The sequence below is a fragment of the Giraffa tippelskirchi genome, chromosome 4 (assembly GCF_054371585.1).
Source record: "Giraffa tippelskirchi isolate mGirTip1 chromosome 4, T2T-mGirTip1v1.2.pri, whole genome shotgun sequence".
NCBI classification, from domain to species: domain Eukaryota; kingdom Metazoa; phylum Chordata; class Mammalia; order Artiodactyla; family Giraffidae; genus Giraffa; species Giraffa tippelskirchi.
Genome location: NC_137278.1, coordinates 93,105,539 through 93,127,574, shown reverse-complemented (window position 1 = coordinate 93,127,574; position 22,036 = coordinate 93,105,539). Strand labels below are relative to the sequence as shown.

At 38.0% G+C, this 22,036-nt stretch overlaps 1 long non-coding RNA gene across 12 annotated transcripts in view; it reads left to right on the top strand.

Moving 5' to 3' along the window:
- The window catches only part of LOC145545973 (uncharacterized), a 127,106-nt gene extending 105,502 nt beyond the window's left edge, over nt 1-21,604 (top strand). For 2 of the 12 annotated variants that reach the window (XR_014082375.1, XR_014082373.1), the window contains 8 exons: nt 4,368-4,651; nt 5,276-5,397; nt 8,828-9,012; nt 13,167-13,261; nt 13,548-13,653; nt 14,959-15,073; nt 20,753-20,825; nt 21,286-21,604. This is a non-coding gene — a long non-coding RNA (uncharacterized LOC145545973). The remainder of the gene's footprint in view (nt 1-4,367; nt 4,652-5,275; nt 5,398-8,827; nt 9,013-13,166; nt 13,262-13,547; nt 13,654-14,958; nt 15,074-20,752; nt 20,826-21,285) is intronic. The other 10 variants (XR_014082376.1, XR_014082374.1, XR_014082371.1 and 7 more) reach the window with 6 other exon arrangements.
- The last annotated feature ends 432 nt before the right edge of the window (nt 21,605-22,036 follow it).

The following is a 22,036-nucleotide window of genomic DNA, read 5'->3' as shown; positions in this document are numbered from 1 at the left end:
TTGTGGTGCACGGGCTTAGGTGCCCCACGGCATGTGGGAATCTTCCCAGACCAGGGATCAAACCCGTGTCCTCGGCATTGGAAGGTGAATTCTTAACCACTGGACCCCCAAGGGAAGTCCTCAAGCATACTTCTTGCCCAGCCATCATTGTATTGTGGTACATTATTCCAAGATGCTAAACAAAGGGAACATATGAAATATTGTGGGAGGTGAAGTTGATTCCTTGGTATTCTTGAATTCAGGCATATTACAGAGTGGAGAAAAAGTCATAGGAATTTTTTTTAAGGGTTTTTCTTGCACTTTTTCCTGTGCTATCATCAGAGTCCATCACTTCAAGGCCAGTGAGTCCTATGAGGGCAATGCAAGTGGTGTACCTTCAGGAAATACTCTAGGTGTTCGAAACATCCACTTGAACTCATTGACAAACTCCATGCTTCCACTCTCAATCGTGTTTATATCGTTTTCATCAGCTGTGTACTTAATAGATTTATAAAGATAACTCTATCCAAAGCAGCATGATAAAATATAAATTGTTATGGTCATATAATTCTATTTTTGAAATTTCAGTATCATATTCATTTCTTTTATTGGAAGATTCCATTATCAATAAAATATTTCTCAGTCTCCAAATACATCACACTAGGATAAACTTCTTTAACGAGAGTGGAATGGAAATGGAGTTTGAGAAGAGAAAGAAACCTTATAAAATTCCTGACAATGAAATAATATTCTGTGCATGTAGATTTTGTGTGTGTGTGTGTGTTTTTTCAATGGACGATGTTCCAAATCAGATCCCTATGGTATTTACATTTCACTGGATGCATTTTGGGCTTCCCAGGTGGTGCTAGTGGTAAAGAACTTTCCTGCCAATGCAGGAGACATAAGAGACGCGGGTTCTATCCCTGGATCAAGAAGATCCCGTGGAGGAGGGCATGACAGCCCACTCCAGTATTCCTGCCTGGAGAATCCCATGGACAGAGGAGCCTGGTGGGATACAGTCCATAGGGTCACAAAGAGTCAGGCGCTATTGAAGTAACTGAGCACACAGCTTGGATACACTTTAAAGAGTCATGCAGAATTTTCATTTTTAAATGTCAATATTTACAACAGATCTGAAATTGCATTCTTTGAAAATATTTAAATGGATGAGAAAATATTTTGCAAATCTACCTGTTATATGCTAGAGGGTATATAGATGCTCCAAAATTTTAGGTATTATGTGAATATCAAAAACATTGGGAAACCAGTAATTCATAGTGCAGTCTAACTTAGAGTCTTAGACTTGAGGGGGAGACAAGCATTCACTGGGTTGGCTGGAAGAGGCTGACCAGGCCCTGAAATGCGGTTCATGTCCTCACAAATTTCACAGGGCTTAAACCAGGCTTAATATGAGTAATTCATAATAATACTGGCCTGCAGAAGAATCCCCACATCTAAGACTGTTCAGCTTAGTAACGTCATCACAAAAATCAGGTTAGTTCTCAGCTTTTTGAAGCTACTGTTTAGATGTGATCCAGGGAGATCCATGGTTAACTTTTTTATAGTCATGGAATACTTTGAGAATCTAATAAAAAATATGGATATTCTCATAATTTTTACTATCTTTGCTACACATCCACATAAATCGTTGTATGTGCTCACAGGCCAAAGACCACAGAACAATTTCTGGGTTTTTTGAATGAGGTGCCCAGGTTTTCATGGATCAAATTTAAGTGCAGCAGTTTTAAGGGAAAATTCTCACACCTTCCACCTGCTTTGAAAGTCCCCGACACTGTACATCATGGATATTCAGTGTTCAGCAAATATTAGTTGATGATGATATCAGATATTTGTCTTCTTTCATATTGCTTTTTGATAGTCATTTTCAAACAACCTAAATTCAGCATGAAAATATCATTTTGGAAGTGGATGAAACTTTCCACTTTCAACATACTTTTGAAAGCATTTTGTAATAGACCAGACTGACTGAGAAAACACCTAGCAGGCTGAGTCCTATTCCATTTTGAACATACTACGAACAGATTTTTGCTTTCATACTTCAAAGTATTCCTGTCTCAACTCAGGATCAAACTTTCCACAAAGCATTAATTTTATGCAACTTAGTATTTCACATACTGTACTTTAACATCATGATGATCAAAACTAAGAATAAAATCTCCTGTGTGGTTCTATTTATTTTCCTCCTCCCTTGTTTTTAGTTTCAAAGATCGCCCCTCTCTCGAGTTTTACTCATTAAAACCCAAATCTTAATTTTGACTATGGGAGGTGCTAGCTAGATAAGTTTATCCCTGTTCTTTGGGGAAGAAAAGTACCATATGAGTTGTAGATTTGTAAATATTAGTACTGTAAGGTCCCTAATATAAACATATAAATTACTTTAAACACTATATTTTTCTTAATTTTAATATCCTGAGGCCCACTAGGTGTAAGGGCTTCCATGGTGGCTCAGAGGGTAAAGAATCTGCCTGCAAGGTGGGAAACATGGGTTAAATCCCCTGGTTGGGAAGATCCTCTGGAGAAGGTAATGGCAACTACTCCAGTATGCTTGCCTGGAGAATTCCACAGACAGAGGAAACTGGCAGGCTACAGTCTGTGGGGTCACAAATAGTCGAACATGACTGAGCGACTATAGAGTTAATATAAAAACAATGTATTTTCTGTAATAAATACAAAATAATGTTTTAAAAATATTTTATGGTTTTGTTTTCACATACAGACCTCCAGAAATAGCCATGTTCACACAAGGTAGTGTTTTTGAAGCAGACGGCACGAATCTCTTAAACATATTTTGCTATTTTCACCAAATAAAAATTGGATGGTGTATCGCTGATACTCCCTTGTCAGAGAAAGTTCAACGATGCAGATGCTGACTCCAAACTCATTTGTTGGTTTAGCTACAATTATATTTCATTTATGTTAGGTGACAACCTAGGAAACTCATAGCTAAGCTGTGCTGATTGCTGTGAAATGCAAAACACAGATATTTATTGTGTGCCTAACACATGCCAGGCCCTGTTTTAAGGACTGGCATCTCACGTAATCCTCATAACGACCTGAGGAGGTAGGTATGATGACCCCATTTCTCAGATCTGTGGATGGGAGCTCAAGGACTGCAGCTTCTTCCAACCCCACAGCAGCAGATGGAATCAGATTTCAAATGCATGGGGTCTGGCTCTAGCCCCATTGTCACTTAAATATAAAGACAGAGTAATTAAAATTAAAGAAAATTAAAAATTTGATTTCTCAGTTTCACAAGCCAAATCTGATCTAGATTACTCGGCTTTTCCAGCCACTAGAAAAAATTAAATTGCACAGTTTTTAACCACGTGCAACCGCATGGACTGTAGCTCACCAGGCTCCTCTGGCCATGAGATTTCCTAGGCAAGAATACTGGAGCGGGTTGCCATTTCCTTCTCCAGGGCATCATCCTGACTCAGAGATCAAACCTGTGTCTCCTGCACTGGCCAACGGATTCTTAACCACTGAGCCACCAGGGAAACCCCTTGTTAACCACAAAAAACTTTAGTCTATAAATGATAACGACAATACTAACTTTGCTGATGATTCTCTCTTGTTGACAACAATTAATATTTGTCATAACATAACCATGACACAGGCAAAAAGTTTTCATTGACAAAATCCAAGTGACAAACACCACATTCTACACACAGACACTAAATAACGCCTGAAGTATCATGAAAACGTGCCGAAACAATTAACCAAATTAAAAGCTCTGCCAACTCCTGTCTCCCCAAAGATGGCTCATCAGAGAGTGTGAAGAGATTGCAAAATTACAGATCAGAAATTTTAAAGAAATTTCTGCCTACATTTTAATGCTTAATAGCAATTGGAACATTGGGACTATGGCTTATAAATATAATAATGTGAAGACAAGTTTTTTAAAAAAACACACTTGGCATTACGTATATTTAAGTTAAAAATTAGAGGTTACATTATGAGGCTTGGGAGACAGAAATAAAATTTTTTATAGCAAATTAGAATTAACAATATCAAATTTCCAACTATTTCAATGAATATTTCAAATTATTTCAAATATTCTTTATTTTATAAAAGACCACACAGTGACATTCATTTAAATTGCAAAGTCTTCTTAGCAGTTTAGGAGGCTATTCAGTTGAAATGCAACACTGAGGAGAAAAAAAAAATGGCAACTTTACTTACCCATAATGGCACTAAAATACCCTTGAAAATAGAGTGAGCTACAATTTTAAATGGTGATATGATCCCAATGTGAGGTGGTCATGCGATAATTTATACTATTAGAGAAATTTACTATCTGTGCTAGTTGTCTAAGACTAATCTCCCTTTAGAATTCTAGTCTTAAATTTAAATTAACCACTTCACAGGTTGTCTTTGAAGCTTCACTGTGACATACAATATGCAACATTTTTCCTAATGATGCTGGTGCATTAAACCTGTTACATCTACTTATATTTGGGTCAGAGGATTTCTGAATGGAAATTGATACCGGAGCTCTCCTGACAAAGCTTCCTAACTTCTCATCTTGTTAACAGTGATGAAAACTGTGGATATCTTGTTATTTGCAGAGTTTAGGAGATAAAAATGTCTCCTATCGTCTCCCAGACATTTAATGAAGTCTCTTTACAAGTACGGAAGAAAAGATTAAGCAGTGAGTTCACAATGCTAACTGTTATGATCCTCTATCTTGAAAACCTTTTTGACTTTCCCGCCCTCTCTTCCTTCTCTCAAGTGTCTGGTGCTGAAACTGCAGCCCCAGCTCCTATTGGAGCCTCTGGCCAGCACTGGGGAGCTCTCACAGCCACCCCTGCTTGACCTGGTCCAGGTAAGATCAGGGCACATGCTGAATGAGAACCTGAAGGATGCTATTGCTGCTGCAGTGAGTCTTCCGGGTTTTATAAACAAGTGCCCTTTGTTGTTGCCACTGTCTTATAAATGTCAGGAGAGTACATTTTAACATCGTAAGTTTTATTATAAACCTGAAATATTTACAGACTGAAATATTTACATGACCAAGAGCAAACATTCAGGCTGATGGCTCTTTCTCTGATGACTTCCAAAGATAGATGTTTAAAGGAAAAATAAAAATACTACGAGAATGATTGTATTATGAAATTTAAAACACGAGGTAAGGGGAAAGTAGACACAGACTAAGTTTTTGTTTTTTTTTTTTTTTCACATTATCTGAAAGCTTGTGCTTTAGGTTACTTTTAGAAAAAATGATAGTGGTATCCATTCCTTAAAAACTTAGCCTAAATCTTTTATGTTTATTCAGAATTTTTGTCAAGTTTCTCCACAAAGTATAAAGAAAAGAATGTATGATCTAAAGGACTGATGGGATCCAGGTCTCCAATTAAAAACTCCAACTACCAGTAACAAACACTGCATCTGTTCAGGGTAAATTAATGATGAGTAAATTTTGACTTTTGCATTTTTATGTATTTATACAAAAAGAGTCTAAAAACTCGACTATTACTACAGCTCTGTAGTAAAAGACTACATTAGTCTGTAGAATATACAAAAATTAAGTAATACATTTTATTCTTCACGTATTTCCATTTCCTGTTGTTAGAAATAAGAATTTATTTTTTGCTACTGAAATCTTATTGATTTAGTTTGTACCTCTGAATGTCATGTCCAATGTTAATTTTTTTATAGTATGTAAAAAAATATGCACCCAAATAGTATACAAACTGAAAACATCTAAAATTATTTAATAATTTATGATGTTAATTTTAACTTCAATATTATTGGTATAGTGAAATTAAAATAATTATGTAAACTGATAATTTCAGCTCATTTACACCAAAGAATTAATTCATTTATCATTTGAAACTGTAGCTGAGGGAAATTAGGAAATATTTTAAAATTCATATCAAATCCAAAATTTTCAAGCTTATAAATTCAGACAGTCTCACTTGAATCCTCAAATATCTTAATTTGCTTTGAAGAGAAAGTATTTTTCCTTTCATTCATATAATTCAAAACAGCTAAACAGATTCTACTTCAACAATTTAAATGATTCACATGTGTGAACAAATATGGAAAATCTAAGCCCCAAACAAAATTGCAGACTTAAATTATAATGATAATTTAAAATGTGTGTAATGTAATTATAGTATAGGGTCTGCTATAATGAGCTCGGCGATACTATATCTATATCAAATGTGTTAGGACAGTGATATTAGATATGCTTTTCTCTGAGCATTTTTTTACACATTTCTGAATTATGATACCTGTGCCAGAATCAGCCTACTGTATCAAGGATTTTTTTTGGATGGAGAAATGAATTTTTTAAATTGTCAAAACATGATAGAGCAAACTTCCATTTTCCACATAGGATGTACTAAAATATGAATATCAGCTATATGTGAATTTTAAATGTATAAAGATAGTCTTGTATTCATTTTGAAGTATCTCTAAAAGAAAGTTAAAGATATATAAATCAATAATTCAGGTTTAATAACTGCATAATCAAAGAAAATTGTGGACCTATTAACTGACCTGTTTATACCGAAGTATTTTCTTAAATACATAAAAAAATACATCAAATAGCAATTCAAATCCTCTTTTGACAATCACAGTTATTAATTATTAAATTAATATTGCACTGTTAGATTGACAAATATAGACTGTTACATCATTAAAAAGTTTAGTTCAGTAACAGAAAACTTCTATTTAGCTAGTAATGTTTATGTGTGTGTCTGCGTTAGTGGCTCAGTCGGGCCAACTCTTTGCAACCCCATGGACTGTAGCTCACTAGGCTCCTCTGTCCATTGGATTCTCCTGGCAAGAATACTGGAGTGAGTTGCCATATACTTCTCCAGGGGATCATCCCAACCCAGGGATCGAATGTGGGTCTCCTGCATTGCAGGTAGATTCTCTACCATCTAAGCCACCAGGGAAGCCCAGTAATGTTTATAGTGAGTAGTTTTATGACAAAACCCATGAGGAATCATTCTATTTGCTGTTGAATAGGAAAGTACAGCTTACATTTAAGTCATTAATTCCAGACTGAGGAAGGAAAGCAATGCAGTTATTATCTTGAACAGTGATGAACAATGCACAGCAAACTGAAAGATGGAACAAAGATGGCATAATAGTCAACTATTTATATCCATATAGTTATCCATCCATCTATCTGTCTGTCTGCCCATCCATTCACCTATCCATCAAACAAGCATTGAACAAAGAACTATCAGAAATGAATAACTACAATGCACAAAACCCTAGTGCCAGTAAAATATGGTGGGTATATACTTATCCTCTAGTGGTGAGACATGCAGAAAATTAAAATACAGACTTTGGTGAAATAGTGCTACATAATATGTTTTATTCTTTTTTCCCCCTGTGGTGGCCCTTACAAAGGGGTGACAAGTTCAAAATGATACAACAGAGGAGGGTTCCCAAAGGAAAGCACAAGTGAGTCTCAGTGGGTCAAGTTCTGTGCCTTTAGCTCCAGAAGTTGCCTTATTATTCTATGAGCTCCGAGCATGGGTTTAAGACTTGGTTGGAGCTGCGGTGCACAGGTTTAGTTGCTCCGTGGCATGTGGGACCTTTCCGGATCAGGGATTGCCTACATTGGCAGGTGAAATCTTCATCACTGAGCCACCAGAGAAGCCCTAGTAGTTATTTTGCTTTTCCCTGGAGGCTCAGTGGTAAAGAATCCTCCCTGGGGTCAGGAAGATTCCCTGGAGGAGGAAATGGCAACCCACTCCAGTATTCTTGCCTGGGAAATCCCATGGACAGAGGAGCCATAGGGTGGCAAAGAGTCCGACATGACTGAGCACTCACATCTGGGTCTCTGTAAATACTTACACCATAAATAAGGAGAGGAGAGCTGTCCAGGCAGAGAGAAGCCATGTGAGGCTGAGTCCGGGAAGAAGCTACAGGTGTGATTGGATGTGCAGAGCTGAGTGCTATAGTGGGGGGCAGGGCATGCAGAAGGGCCAGATGGTGAATCATATAGAAATTGTGAAAACTGATGCGATAACATCTCCTTTGCTTTGAACTCTGTTGAAAAAGACAAGATTATGTTTAGACACTGAGACCTGAATCAATAAAAGAGCAGAGAGATCCGTCCAAAGGCGGGAGATTGAGCTCTTTAAATGATGCGTATTTCAGAATATCTTTTCTTCCCCAAAAAGTCTTGGTACAGAAATAAACTGCCCTCCTAGGAGCAAGGAGCATTTTTCTTATAGTTAGCAACTTTTACTAATGACTAGATTCTGAATAAACAAAGAACAGGCTAAGTAGATCTCCTCTGCAAATTTATTACTGCTCTATTCTCTGTAGGAGGTTTCCCCTCCTTCCTTCGAAGCCTGCCAGGGTCCAGGGCCTGGCCGCCAGGTGTGGACCTTGACTGACGAGGCCACTGTAGCCTGCTGACCCCACCCCCAGCCCTGGTTTCCGGACTTCCTTTTTATCTCCCCTCTTGCCTTCTCTTCTACTCTCTCTCCCTAAGAAGCCTGAGAAGCCCTGGGCTGAAGACTGGCCCTCTACTGTCCCCTTGCCGTGCCCCGGGTGGACTTCCCGGCTCACCCTTTCATGCCCCTGTTGACCCTGATCTTGGATTCTGATTCAAGTTGAGGGAACACCTCCTCTCTGGTTTCTGATTGTGGCTGGACTTTGAAATGACACGTCACCCTTCATTTATCTTTTTCGGACGTCCTGATTTGGGCTTTCTGACACTGCCGACCCACCCAGGATGCTGACGCTTAGTTCCAAACTCCAAAACCTTCCTGGTTGTATTTATCTATTTATTTAGATGTTGCACATCAGCTTTCGTGCCTAAGAAAAGTAATCTCCGATTTCTAACAATTCACAGTCTGGACAAACGTGCCTGCTACGCCTCTCTGTCTCATGAAACTTTACTGTACCTGCTGGACTGAATGGAAATTGACAGATTCATCTCCTGAGGATGGCCCTATCCGTGGTGGATGAGCAAGTCCTCCTCTACATCCAAAAGAAGCTTGATCTTATCCTTTAAAATAGAATCCATTTTACATCAAAGTGAGTGTGTTTAAAATCAGATTATTTTCTTTTTTAAAGAAATAAGTGATATTTCTTAAAATCCTTACAAAGAATCTTGAGCAGATAGTTTTTTTCCTAGTCTATCTCCCTGCAATTTTGGATTGTGCAGATTAGAGTGAAGTTATGTATAAACACAAGCTTAGACTATTCCTTCCCAGCAGAAAAAATCTTTCTAAAAGCCTGCTGCTGCTTGTGGTGAGAAATATGTGAAATAACTCTTTTACAAAGTAATAAAGTTTGAAGTCAAATTATGCTAATTTTATATAAATAGATACAAATTAAGGGAGTAATAAGATGCAGTATGAATCATGCTCAGTCTTCTTAGACTGCCCTTATGGATAAAAAAATTTTTCTAGTTAAGAGATGGAAAAAATGATATGTTAAGTGATTTCTCAATTGCCAGTTGATTCATTAATACATGTTCATCCACTAACAAAATCACCTCTCTTCCATTCTTCCAAGAGTTTCAAGCAAAAATAAATTTACCGTTCTGTCCATCATAGAATGAGATCATTCGTTGCTATCACTACCTTCTCTGGACATAAAGTCCTCTCATGTAGAATAAACTATATCACCCACAGCTATTGAATAAATAATCCAGAGCTTTGCAGGGTTTTGAAGTGCTTCAGCAGCGTGAATACATTTTTGTCTTAAATATCGGTTCTCCAGAGTCAACTAGTTAACTCCTGCTGTATCTTTAAATGAATCTCAAAATGTGAAATGACTCTCATAGCTCTTCTGAAATACTTAAAGAGAGTTTTTTCCCATCACACTGTCACTTCCACAGTTTTAAAGATTCTAAGTGCTGATCTATGTTTTCACCACTATTACCACCAGCTCTATCACCATCATTTTACGTGTGATTATAATTGACTTGCTTGAAGAATGTAGTTAAATGCTGAAATAAATCAATGGCAAATTATATGTGAAAAAAATGTATAGCAAGTGTTTATCAAATTGGCTTTAGTCTCCTTTTCCTCAATACTCTGTGCATGCTGGGTGTCTTTCTTTCTTCCTTCTTGCCTCCCTCCCTTCACTTTTTTTTTTTTTGCTTTCATGTTCTGTTATGTCTTGATTTTTTCATTGCCCTCTGTCTTTTTTAAATCTATTCTTTGCCTCTACTGTCCTTAGTTTCAAATTGTAGACTAATTCTGCTTCTTCCAATATCAGATCTGCTCTGCATAGCACTGAATCTGCCTTCTTCTGACCATGATTTGAGAGAAAAGATAATATGTTTAGGAAAAGACAGAGGAAAAGATGTTTGAGATAGTTTATTTCCTCGTTATGCTAATTTGTCCTAGCTGCTTCATGCACTGCGTCTCATGATGCTGCTGAAATTTACAGAGGATCCAAGATGCAGGACTAGCCTTGGAGTTGATTGTTAGAAACTGTTGACAAACAAAAAATAAGCATTAAGAATTCTTTGGGGATCAATACTTTCCCCAGTGGTTCAAATAGTAAAGAATCTGCCTGCAATCCAGGAGACCTGGGTTCGATCTCTGGGTCAGGAAGATCCCCTGGAGAAGGAAATGGCTACCCACTCTAGTATTCTTGCCTAGAGAACTCTATGGACAGAAGAGCCTGGCAGGTTACAGTCCATGGGGTCGCAAAGAGTTGGACACTACTAAGCGACTGACACTTTCACCTTTCTAATACGTTCTTGGGCTTCCCAGATGGCGCTAGTGGTTAGGCAGATTTCAAAGCCTTCAAGTGACAAAGTTGAATGAGGTGACCTGGGAGGTCATCTCTCTGCCTATTTTTATATTAAACCCTCCATTGGTGCCAACTGTCTGTCTTCTGTGTGTTTGGTTGAAGCTGGTGCTAAAATCCATTGCATAAATGGTGCCTATGTTCCCAAGTCCTCTCTAACCAGAGTCCTCACACTTCCTAGAACCCTTGACCTGCTTAGCAGACGTGGGACCCCCTGCCCTGGGTGCATGTGTGTGTCTGTGCATGCCCGAACTAGCCTGGCTTTTGAATGTATGTAGACAAATTCACAATGTTGTTTCATTGTGATTTATGATTTGTTTTTGAAATTGCAAAATCACTTTGATGTGAACTGCTGTTCTCTGAACCCACTCCAGATGTGTTTAAAACTCCAGATTTGTCAAACAAAAATTTTTTTAGAAATATAGTAATGGTGAATATTAAGAAAAGAGGACTCATGAGTCCTCTAGGTTTGGCAAACTCTCTTGGACGGTCTTGCAAGTTTTTTTTTTTTTGGGGGGGGGGTGGATTGGTAAGATTTGTTTGGCCAAGCATTTCTCTCTTAATTTTTAAACTCCTGAGTATTCCAGGGGAAACTTAATCCATATGTTTCTGGTTCACTGCCTCTTAAATCGTCCAAATGCTGTTTTCCAAAGGCTCTCTAGTGCTGAAAGAGGTTTATCAGACACTATACAAGTTCTCCAAAGTATTTTTTACCTCAACTTATGGATCCCAATGGACGTGAACTCAAGTCCTAGAGTTTGGTTCTAAATTTAACATCAAGAGAGCTTGACTATGACCCAGAGCAGCCCCGGCTGCTAAGAGTCTCCTGAAAAGCACCACAGTATTGGAAGAACACATGTGTTGAATGGAACGTACAAATAAAAGTGCACCAGAAAAGCTAAGGTTGAAGGATTGATGGCAAGCCTTCCGACCAATGACTGTTGTATACATTCCTATTTGATTAGCTTTCCTTTCCTTGCTAATTTCCTCAACCCTTCCTCCTTGCTCCCTCAGCCTGATTGTATCCTGGGTAACAACATTTCATATATTAAAAAAAGGGAAAATTTTAAAGTAGTCTAATAATCATGTAAGAGCAAAAAGGATAAGGCAAAAGGCATAAGAACTTATTGTCTGAATGCATCTTATAATTTCCATAATTCACTAAAAAAAAAAAAATTCACTCCCTGCCAGCATATTTGATTTAACACCATCCAAAGTGTAAGGTTACATGGAATAAATAGCTAATTGGGTTAATTTAATAGCAGGTTAAATCTTTCTTTTATTTTGTCTAAAAGGCACATTAAAATAGTGCAATTTTCAAGTGGTCTTGGAAATCTAAAGTAGAGTTTCTTGATAAAAAAAATATATAGCTTTCCCACTGCTGGGTTTATAGTGGGAGTTGCTGGCAGGCTTCCAGTTCACCGCATGAAAATCTAAGCTCCCTGTATAAGTGCAGAATTTAGTGTTGGGTCTTAAGGTTTTGTTTGGCATCTTGCCAAAGATGTTATGCATTTAGCTGGGAAAATTGCCTGGAAGTTAATTGAGAGGAAAACACTAATATACAACCTCCCCCACCCTTAAGAAAAAAAAAAGTCATGGATATGCATACAGTGCTGTTCATTGATAAGATTTGTATGTATACAATAAAGAATTATAGTAAAGTTGATCCCAAGATTGCTTAAGATGGATTTTCACTGATTATCCACCCAGCATCTATATGCTCCTTTGTGAATGTCCAGATTTTTCCTGGGATCAGGGTTTCCCCACAGAGCCTGCTCATTAGAGACACGGAGGTCATTGAAGTCCCTTTTAAAATGCTACTTACTAAAGGATGGATGATTATTCCAGAATTCAGCAGAGGATATATATTAATTCCATCTCTTAATTAAAAGGATATTTTGATGTAGGACCTCAGTCTCTTCCCTCAAAATGCGATGAGGGAAACTGACTTTGGGATCCCCACCTCTGAGGACCACCAGTGCCTGGGTCACACTCCAGGTCTGGTCTCTGCAGGGCTGACAGACCAGTCTTAATCGAGACTTCATGACATTTACTTTGTCAAGAGTCTCAGGACCTGAATTTTGCTACCCTAGCAGCCAGCTTGTGATTTTTCTCTGGTGCTTTTAAATACACTGCCTCCTTTTAACCTGTGATCTTTTCCCATTTGTGGCATCCACCACCCCCCTAACTTGATTTTGTTTTTTCTAATAATGATGACTGTGAACTGCCGGGGTTTCCAAAGAGCTAAGAATTGTATTTCCTTCTTCAAAATGAAAGTACAGGGTGTAAGTTGTAGATGTGTGTTTATTGTTCATAGTAGATTAAATGTATTTGGGAGACCCCACTCACATCATTATCCCACATGTGTGATCAAGTCACAACTTTCAGCACCTTTTCTCCATCCATACCTTCATCCTTTTTAGGGTCGTTTTAAGCCACGGATACAAAAATAACAGTTCTCCAAACTGGAGTCCATCCTGAAGCTAGAAAACCCTGCTCTTCAATGATAGACATCCCAGTAAGTGGGCTTCTTGGTCACTTTCAAAGCCTTTCATGATGTTTCTCACTGTGGTCTTGAAGAAAGGGCTTGAAGGCAGAGGGCAAGAAAGATGGGGGGAACAAGGCTGGAGGGGTTGCGCTTTGGGCTGCAAAGTGAGGGAAAAGTGATCCTTTAATTAAGATGAGTGTTCTTTTGTACGTGGACTGTATCTCTTGGATGTGTTAGAGACAGGAGTGGGGCAGAAACAATGCAAGTTTGCTACTGTATGAATTCCCTCTCCTTTCCCTTAATCCTGTCCTTATAGGGGCCTCGGGTGGAAAGCTGATAATTTTGGTGATCCCTAAAAGAAAGGCCGGGGCTTGAATTCCTGCCACCATCGCCTTGATAATGAACAGCCCTAATGAATGCGGGTAAGTGGTAGGACTCTGTGACCAGCTGCATCAGGGCAGGTAATACAGCTCAGATTTAATTGGGAGCAGGTATTGGAAGGCTGTATTACTTTAATTGGTGAGGGGTTTTCTAAATGGAAAGGACAAAGTATAATGGACAAATTGTGCAGTACAATAGCACTTAAGCTGGGGTTGTATGCATTCGTTAATCTGCTGAGGAATGAGGCAATTCTAAACAATTTTCTCAGTGAAACCAACTTCAGAAAGCTTGTCCCTTTTGTTCTCCCTTGGGAAAATGTAAGATTGAAACAGAAAATACCTTTAGCGAGGCAATCATTTGCCACGTGTGGAAAGCGGATACAGCAGTAAACTATGAAAAAAGGGATCTTTGTAGTACAATAAAGGATGGAAAAAGAGATAAAGCTCGGGATAAGAGTGGGCCTGTCACTGCCTCTAAAGGAGAAATAAAGTGATGTCGTTTACAGTGACAGACAAGCCTCTAAAGAGAATGCAGGACAGTTTAGAGAGGGAAATTTGATATTTAAAAGAAAGAGCTGTGATAATTAAAAGTAGCATTACATTAAACTATTATGCATATCATTAATGGCAGAAGGAAACCGGCCCCTTTTCAAAAGTTAATAATTTCTGTAAAACTGTTCTTGAAACCTTACACTTTTAAAAAGACTATATGCACATAAAGCTGGCCTCACAGGTAGTATTTCTGATCTCCAACTTTCCTGAGAAATATAAAAAGCAATTCAATCGAAATTATACCCCAGTCATGGTGTGGCTGGGAAAGGTTGAAGGCAAAAGAAGAAGAGAGTGGCTGAGGATGAGATGGTTAAATAGTATCACCAACTCAATGGACATGAATCTGAGCAAAATCTGGGAGATAGTGAAGGACAGGAGAGCCTGGCATGCTGCGGTCCATGGGGTTGGAAAGAGTCCGACACAACTTAACAACTGAAAGACAACAACATGCTGTTGCATCGTCCATGGACTAATTTCCCAGTCGTGTACAGCCAGGACAGAGACCAGCCACAGAAACACTGCTATAACAGACTCTCTTATTGATATGTGGGTATAAAATGAGCCGTGTGTTATCACCATGTTTTCCTTTGATAATTTATATTTGACAACATCAAAGAACATATCTTTGGAATGGCATTTGTGAGGGAAAAATATTGCTTCCAGATTTGTGGTTCAGGGACCAGCTCTGATGAGACTGGTTAGCTGGGTCTTCAACTGGTTTAAATCTACTGGTTGAGGGGCCATTGTACTTGAGCTCTTTTACTGGGGCTCTTGCACTTGTCTATTTCATTACAGGTGGGGAACCTGGAAAGATTGAATGTCCTCTGAGTTCATGGGGCTTTGGCAGTGGGAGAGCTAAACAAAACGGAGCACAGAGACAGTGTGAGACAGGCTTTCCCAAGATCCCCAGGTGGGTTTCATGTACTGCCTTCCTCAAGAGCGAGTCTGGTTCAGCTTCCCACACTGGCCATAAGGGCCAAATTATCTTACCCCAGCTATTGTTCCCTGCTAGAGCCAGATCTACAAAGCTATGGTCAGTATAAAGGATTCTTTGGGAGGAAAACAATTTTGCTATCTGCTCATCTAGATCCCTATTTGGACAGCACCAACTTGGCTTCAACCTCCTAAAATGCAGGTTGTGATGAAAAAAGGCCCTTTGTGGGAAATCATGTTTATTCTAAAAGTAAAGAGTAAACCCTGTCCTGGCTGTTGGTGCATCGTGGTAAAATCCTACTTGGAACTCATTTAGAGATGCTGTAAACCAGGGCTGGGAAAGATTGAAAGTATAAGAATGGGGTGGCAGAGGATGAGATGATTAGATAGCATCACTGACGTAATGAACGTGATTCTGAGCAAACTCTGGGAGTTAGTGAAAGACAGGGAGTCTAGCGTGCTGTAGTCTGTGGGGTCAAAGACAGTCAGACACAACTTAGCAATTTAATAGCTAACAACAACAAAACCGGGGTCCCCAAATTCTGGGACCTAATTCCTGATGATCTGAGGTGGAACTGATGTAATAATAATAGAAATGAAATGCACAATGAATGTAATGTGCTTGAATCATCTGAAACCATCCCCCCAATCCCTGCCCATAGAAAAATTGTCTCCTACAAAACCGGTCCCTAGTGCCAGAAAGGTTGGGGATTGCTGCTAAAAATGCTGAGAGAAAACCAAAACTAGTCACTCCAAAACACAGTCACAAAGTACATTCAGGAATCTCAGTACCTCAGTTCAGTTCAGTTCAGTCGCTCAGTTGTGTCAGACTTTTTGCGACCCCATGAACCTCAGCACACCAGGCCTCTCTGTCCATCATCAACTCCCAGAGTCCACCCAAACCCACGTCCATTGAGTCGGTGATGCCATCCAACCATCTCATCCTCTGTTGTCCCCTTTTCCTCCTGCCCCCAATCCTTCCCAGCATTAGGGTCTTTTCAAATGAGTCAGCTCTTTGCATCAGGTGGCCAAAGTATTGCAGTTTCAGCTTCAGCATCAGTCCTTCCAATGAATATTCAGGACTCAGCACATTTCAAATGATGTTATTGTGGAGACTCAAAGTATTACCAGGTTTCTACGTTAAAAAATTAGAATCTGTAAAACCTCTTGAGGGAAGAAAGGAAAGAAAAGTGGAGAATAAATAACTAGGATCCCAAGTTTTTCTTTTAAGAAGTGTGACATGTGGAGCATCACAGAACTTACTGATATTGAAGAGGCACCACCTAAGCTTTCAATTGTGTGTGTGTGGTTTAAGCATGACTGAAGTTGGTGAAATGTGCCTATGTTATATACAAGGGTGACAAAAACTAAGTCAGAAAAAATGCAATTAGAACAAGTCAAGTTTGGATTAAATCCCTTACCCCTGGCCCCAGGCCCCTAGAATTAAACTGAATTAGTCTATCTTTTGGGGGGCTTCTCTGGTAGCTCAGCTGGTAAAGAATCCGCCTGCAATGCAGGAGACCCTGGTTTGATTCCTGGGTCCTAAAGAACTGCTGGAGAAGGGATAGGTTACCCACTCCAGTATTCTTGGGCTTCCCTGGTGGCTCAGCTGGTAAAGATTCTGCCTGCAATGTGGGAGACCTGGGTTCGATCCCTGGATAAGGAAGATCCCCTGGAGAAGGGAAAGGCTATCCACTCTAGTATTCTGGCCTGGAGAATTTCATGGCCAAAATTTTTAAAAAAAGATCCTTTTTTACCCAGGCCTATTTCTCCTTACCAAAAGGACAGGGAAAGAATGTGTCTCTTGGTAAGCAACAAAATAATAAAAGTCGCTCAGTCATATCTGACTCTTTGTGACCCCATGGACTGTATAGTCCATGGAATTCTCCAGGCCAGAATACTGGAGTTGGTAGCTTTTCCCTTCTCCAGGGGATCTTCCCAACCCAGGGATTGAACCCAGGTCTCCCACATTGCAGGAGGATTCTTTACCAGCTGAGCCACAAGGGAAGCCCACAAGGGAAGCTCTTGGTAAAACTCCTACACAAATTATAGCTAAATGCCATCTAACAATTGTAATACCAACTTATATAAAACCCCACTACCTTTGAGCTATTTACACTGGCCAAATGAATAATAAAGAGGAAACTTGGTGCATACACACAGATGCACAGACACACAACCACACATGGAGACAGATATAGGTTTATGCAATGCTTTTTTTTTTGAAGATTTTTTATGTGGACCATTTTTAAAGTCTTTATTGAATTTGTTACAATACTGTTTCTGTATTATGTTTTTGGTAGTTTGACCACAAGGCATGTGGGATCTTAGCCTCCTAACAAGGATCGAACCCACACCCCCTGCATTAGAAGAAGTCTTAACCACACGACTGCCAGAAGAAGTCCCAATTGAATACCTTTTATGAGTTATTTAATTCAGCTGGTTGACCTTGTGTTCTTTTTACCAACAACAAATGCAGAGATCATAGGACTGTTTTCAAAATATTCAACTAGAGGCTTAGTAACCATAAATGTCAACCAAAAAAAAAAAAGAGAGAGAGATTTCAATTCAGCTTGGTAAGGGAAAATCTTACAGATGTAATGATATACTTTTTTTTTTACTATTGAGCTATCCAAAGAATTGGTCATTAAGGAGACAGTCAGAAGAGAGGGCCAAGAGAACTCTGGAGTTGCATGAGATGAAATCCTCCATATGTAGATAACATCTCCAGGGGCTTCTGCATCTAGATTTCCCCCATCATCCTTTAATCTGTACTTTATGACAATTCTAATGGCCACAGAGTACTCATCCTCTAATCTCACATGTAAGGAGAGATATTCAATGTAGGACATTTATGTTTAAATTTGATATTCAACACTTATCACTTTGGGTATTATTTACACAGAAAGAGAGAGAAGGACAGAGAGACACACACAAATGGTTAAAATAAATATCAGATGTAATATAATATCAAAGACATCAAATTAAAAAAAAATATTACAGTGAAATTTACAATTTTTTTCAGTAAATGGAATACATGAAAAAGAGGTCTTAATTTTAGGAACCATATTGTTGTTGCTGTTCAGTCACTAAGTCGTGTCCAACTCTTTACAACCCCATGAACTGCAGCACACTCCCCTGTCCTCCACTATATCCCAGAATTTGCTCAGATTCATGTCCATTGAGTTGGTGATGGTATCTAGCCATCTCATTACCACTTTTATGAGACTGAGGGATAAAAGAGTTTAAGAATCTCATTGAAAAATGTTTATGCTATTAACTTTTTCTGAACAGCTCTGTGTATAGGTATGCATGGCCACTAAATTAAATTATAAAGTAACAAATTTAAATATTATCATTATTTGTGTATTTAGCTAAGGTGTACCTAGGTATAGAAAATATGATAAATAATGTCTATGTGTCTTCTGGAAGATTTAAAAAATGAATTGTATTCATTCATCAGCATTGGTTTAAATCTGAAATCTCACAAAGTGAATATTTACTGACTATTCTATTTTGACATTATTCAACTAAGTCTGGAGCATACACAAATTGTGTGCTTTCATATAAGATGTAATTAATCAATGAAATGAAAAGAACTTCCTGTGGGAAACAGCCTTCATCTGTTTGGAATAGAAATTGTAACTTGAGAAATGGAGAGAAAATGAGAAAAACTATTGGAGCTTCTTTTAGGTTGAAAACTATTGTAAGGCTTTGCAACTGAGAACGCCTACTTAAAATTAGGAATCCAGAAACTCTGTTCACTTCATCAAAAGGTCAAATAAAACATCCACTCCACCATCCCACAGTAGAAGAAAATAAGCTTTCACTTTCCAAACTCTGGTGTGAAAACATTTTCTATGAGAAATAGAAACAGTAAATCTATGCCACACTCAGTTTGAGGGGCTGGAATTCATTTTAACTTGGAATGCTTTGTATGTCTCAAGCTGGATACCCTCAAGAGATCCTGCAGAAGCAAAGATAAAACTATCTATACACTAGTTCTACAACACAGGGCATTCAGTTCACTTATGGAAAAATGTGAAGGTAAGGGTGAGCTCACAATTCAAAGATACAAACCAGGTAAGAAAATGTACCCATATCAAGAGAACCAGCAGTCACAAATAGGAGAATTGTTATTCTTAAATGCCTAAATTAATATTATAAAATTAATAGTCTAGAACTGAGAATAAAATACTGACATTCAAAATCACTAGAGAAATAGAAGCTGGAATGGAAATCACATTGAAAGAGAAGCAGGTTATGGGAAAAAGTTCAGAATTTTAAAAGAGTCACATAAAATTCCACCATTATACTACCTAAACTCAATAAAAAAACAGAAAGAGTACTTATATCCTTGATTCCAAGAAATGTCCAAAATATGTATTCATAAGACAAACTAATGAATTTATTAAAGTTTTGTGTTTCACCTTCATAGTTCTTGAATTTTAAAGGATGGTAATCTATACATAAGGCTTCCCAGGTGGCTCAGTGTTAAAGAATCCACCTGCCAATGCAAGAGACACAGTTTCAGTCCCTGGGTTGGGAAGATCTGCTGGAGGAGGAAATGGCAATCTGATCCAATATTCTTGCCATGGAAAATTCCATAGGCAGAGGAGCCTGGCAGGCTACAGTCCAGGGGTTCGGAAAAGAGTTGGACATGACTTAGTGTCTGAGCACAATCTACATGTAATGTTAGGTAATCACTGAAGACATCTAGTAACAATGAAAAAAAAAAAGAAGTTGTTCACAAAATGCTGAACTTGAATACAAAGATTTTGGCCTCTTCCTAGAGGTCTTAGAAGATAATGAGAGAATAGATAAAAGATTTCTCCACTTGTCTAGAGGGGAATCCTTGAGAAAATGAGGTCAGCAAAATGATTGAGTAGGAATCTCCACACGTTCTTTTCCAAACAACAACAAATCAGGAGAAACTATGTGAATCAACTTCATAGGAGTTCTGGACCACAATCAGAAGTTCACAACAATCAAGTAAATAAATGGTCCACCACGAAAAAGCCATCTTCAAAATGTTGAGGAGTTTTATAGTGTTTTTGCTCTGCGTTCATTCATCCCCTCCCCAGCACACAGAGGTCTTAACTGTGAGCAAGGGAAACCTGGTTACCAGTACCCCTCCTTCAACTGGAGGGAGCAAAGAAGTTATTTTCAAATTACTGTGTGTGTTTATTCTAACTCAGCTGGGGATACATGAGTAGCTGACTTGATCATCTCTGTCTCCCATAATTTGGAACATAGGTAGGAGATGCAACCAGAACTACTCATAAAACTACAAGGGACAACAAATCCAGACACCTCTGACAAGAGATTCTAGATGCAGATCTACAACAGATCACCTAAAGCCCAGAGTTAAAACTAGAATTGGACTCTTTGGGAAATTAGGCCATTCAAAGGCAATTGCATATGCAGGACAATTTGGAAAGTTATGTGAATGAACTGGCAAAAGCATGCTCGTAAGTCCCGAGAAGATCTTAACTTTCTCCTCAGCCAATCTCTAGGCTCAGAGCAAACCTAGGTAAGTACTAAAGGAATATATCCACATAGAGCTAGTCTTTAAAGACTGAAGAGAGTTGTTTGCCCTTTTTTTTTTTATTGTTTTTATTATCTTTGGTGATCTTTGTTTACTTTTCTCTTTCAGCTCCTGGCTTTCAAGGAAATCGTTGTCAAAACATTTGCCTAGCACAAGATTAAACAAACAAACAAACAAACAAGTAAGTACATATAACAAGGAATAGTCTTTAAAAAAATAGCTTGGAAAAGTCTCAAAATAAATGGGATGCAACAGCCTTCAATGACCAAAACAATAACAAAAAAATCAAAATAAAGAAAACCCTATGGAGTAGATATAATCTGAGTTACATTATTATAAAAATCAAATAACAATTTCAATAATAAAAATCACAAGGAATACAGAGAGATAGGTTTTGATTTATTCAAAGGAATAAAATAATTAATTGACAGAAACTATCCCTGAGGTAATGCAGATAGTGGATTTACTAAACAAAGACTTTGAAAACACTATTTCAAATATGATTAAGGAGTTAAGAAATATTTAGGACCTAATATATTAGTAAAAGAACATTAATAAACAAATAGAAATTATAAGAAGAGAACAAAATGGAAATTCTGGAGCTAAAATTTTCAATAACTAAAATGAAAATTTCATTACAGGGGTTCAACAGCAGATTTGCAGAAGAATCGGTGAACTTGAAGACAGGGCAATTGAAATTATTGAATTTGAGGTGCAGGAAAAAAATGGGTAAACAAAAGTGAACAGAGCCTAAAGGACTTGTGAGACACCATCTAGTATACTAATGTACACAAAAGCAGGAATATCAGAAAGAGAGAGAAAGAAAAGGGAAGAAACATTATTTCTTGAAATATGATCAAAATTATGACCAAAGTCTCTTCAAATAGAAAGAAATTCATGAATCTACAAATCAAAAAAACTCAATAAATTTCAAGTAAAATAAACTTTTTCAGACCCTAACTGAGACACATTATTATTAAAGTGTTGAAAGTCAAAGATAATACAGAATCTTAAATGCAGCAATAGAGAAATGATAAGACCTGTATAAGTGACCCTCAATATGATTATTAGCCAATTTCTCATCAGAAACCCAAAGTTTCTGACAGTAGGATATATATACGTGTGTGTGTGTGTGTGTATATATATATATATATATATATATATATACACACATATATCAGAAAAACTGTTAATTGATACTTCTATATCTGTCAAAACTGTCCTTCAAAACTGAGGGAGAAATTAAGAGATTCCCAGATATTTAAAAAAAACAAAGATGATAAAGTTAATTACCAATAGACCTGCCCTATAAGAAATTGCAAAAGGAATCCTGTAGGTTGCAGTGAAAAGACACTAAACACTCACTTGAAGAAGTATGAAGATGTAAAATTC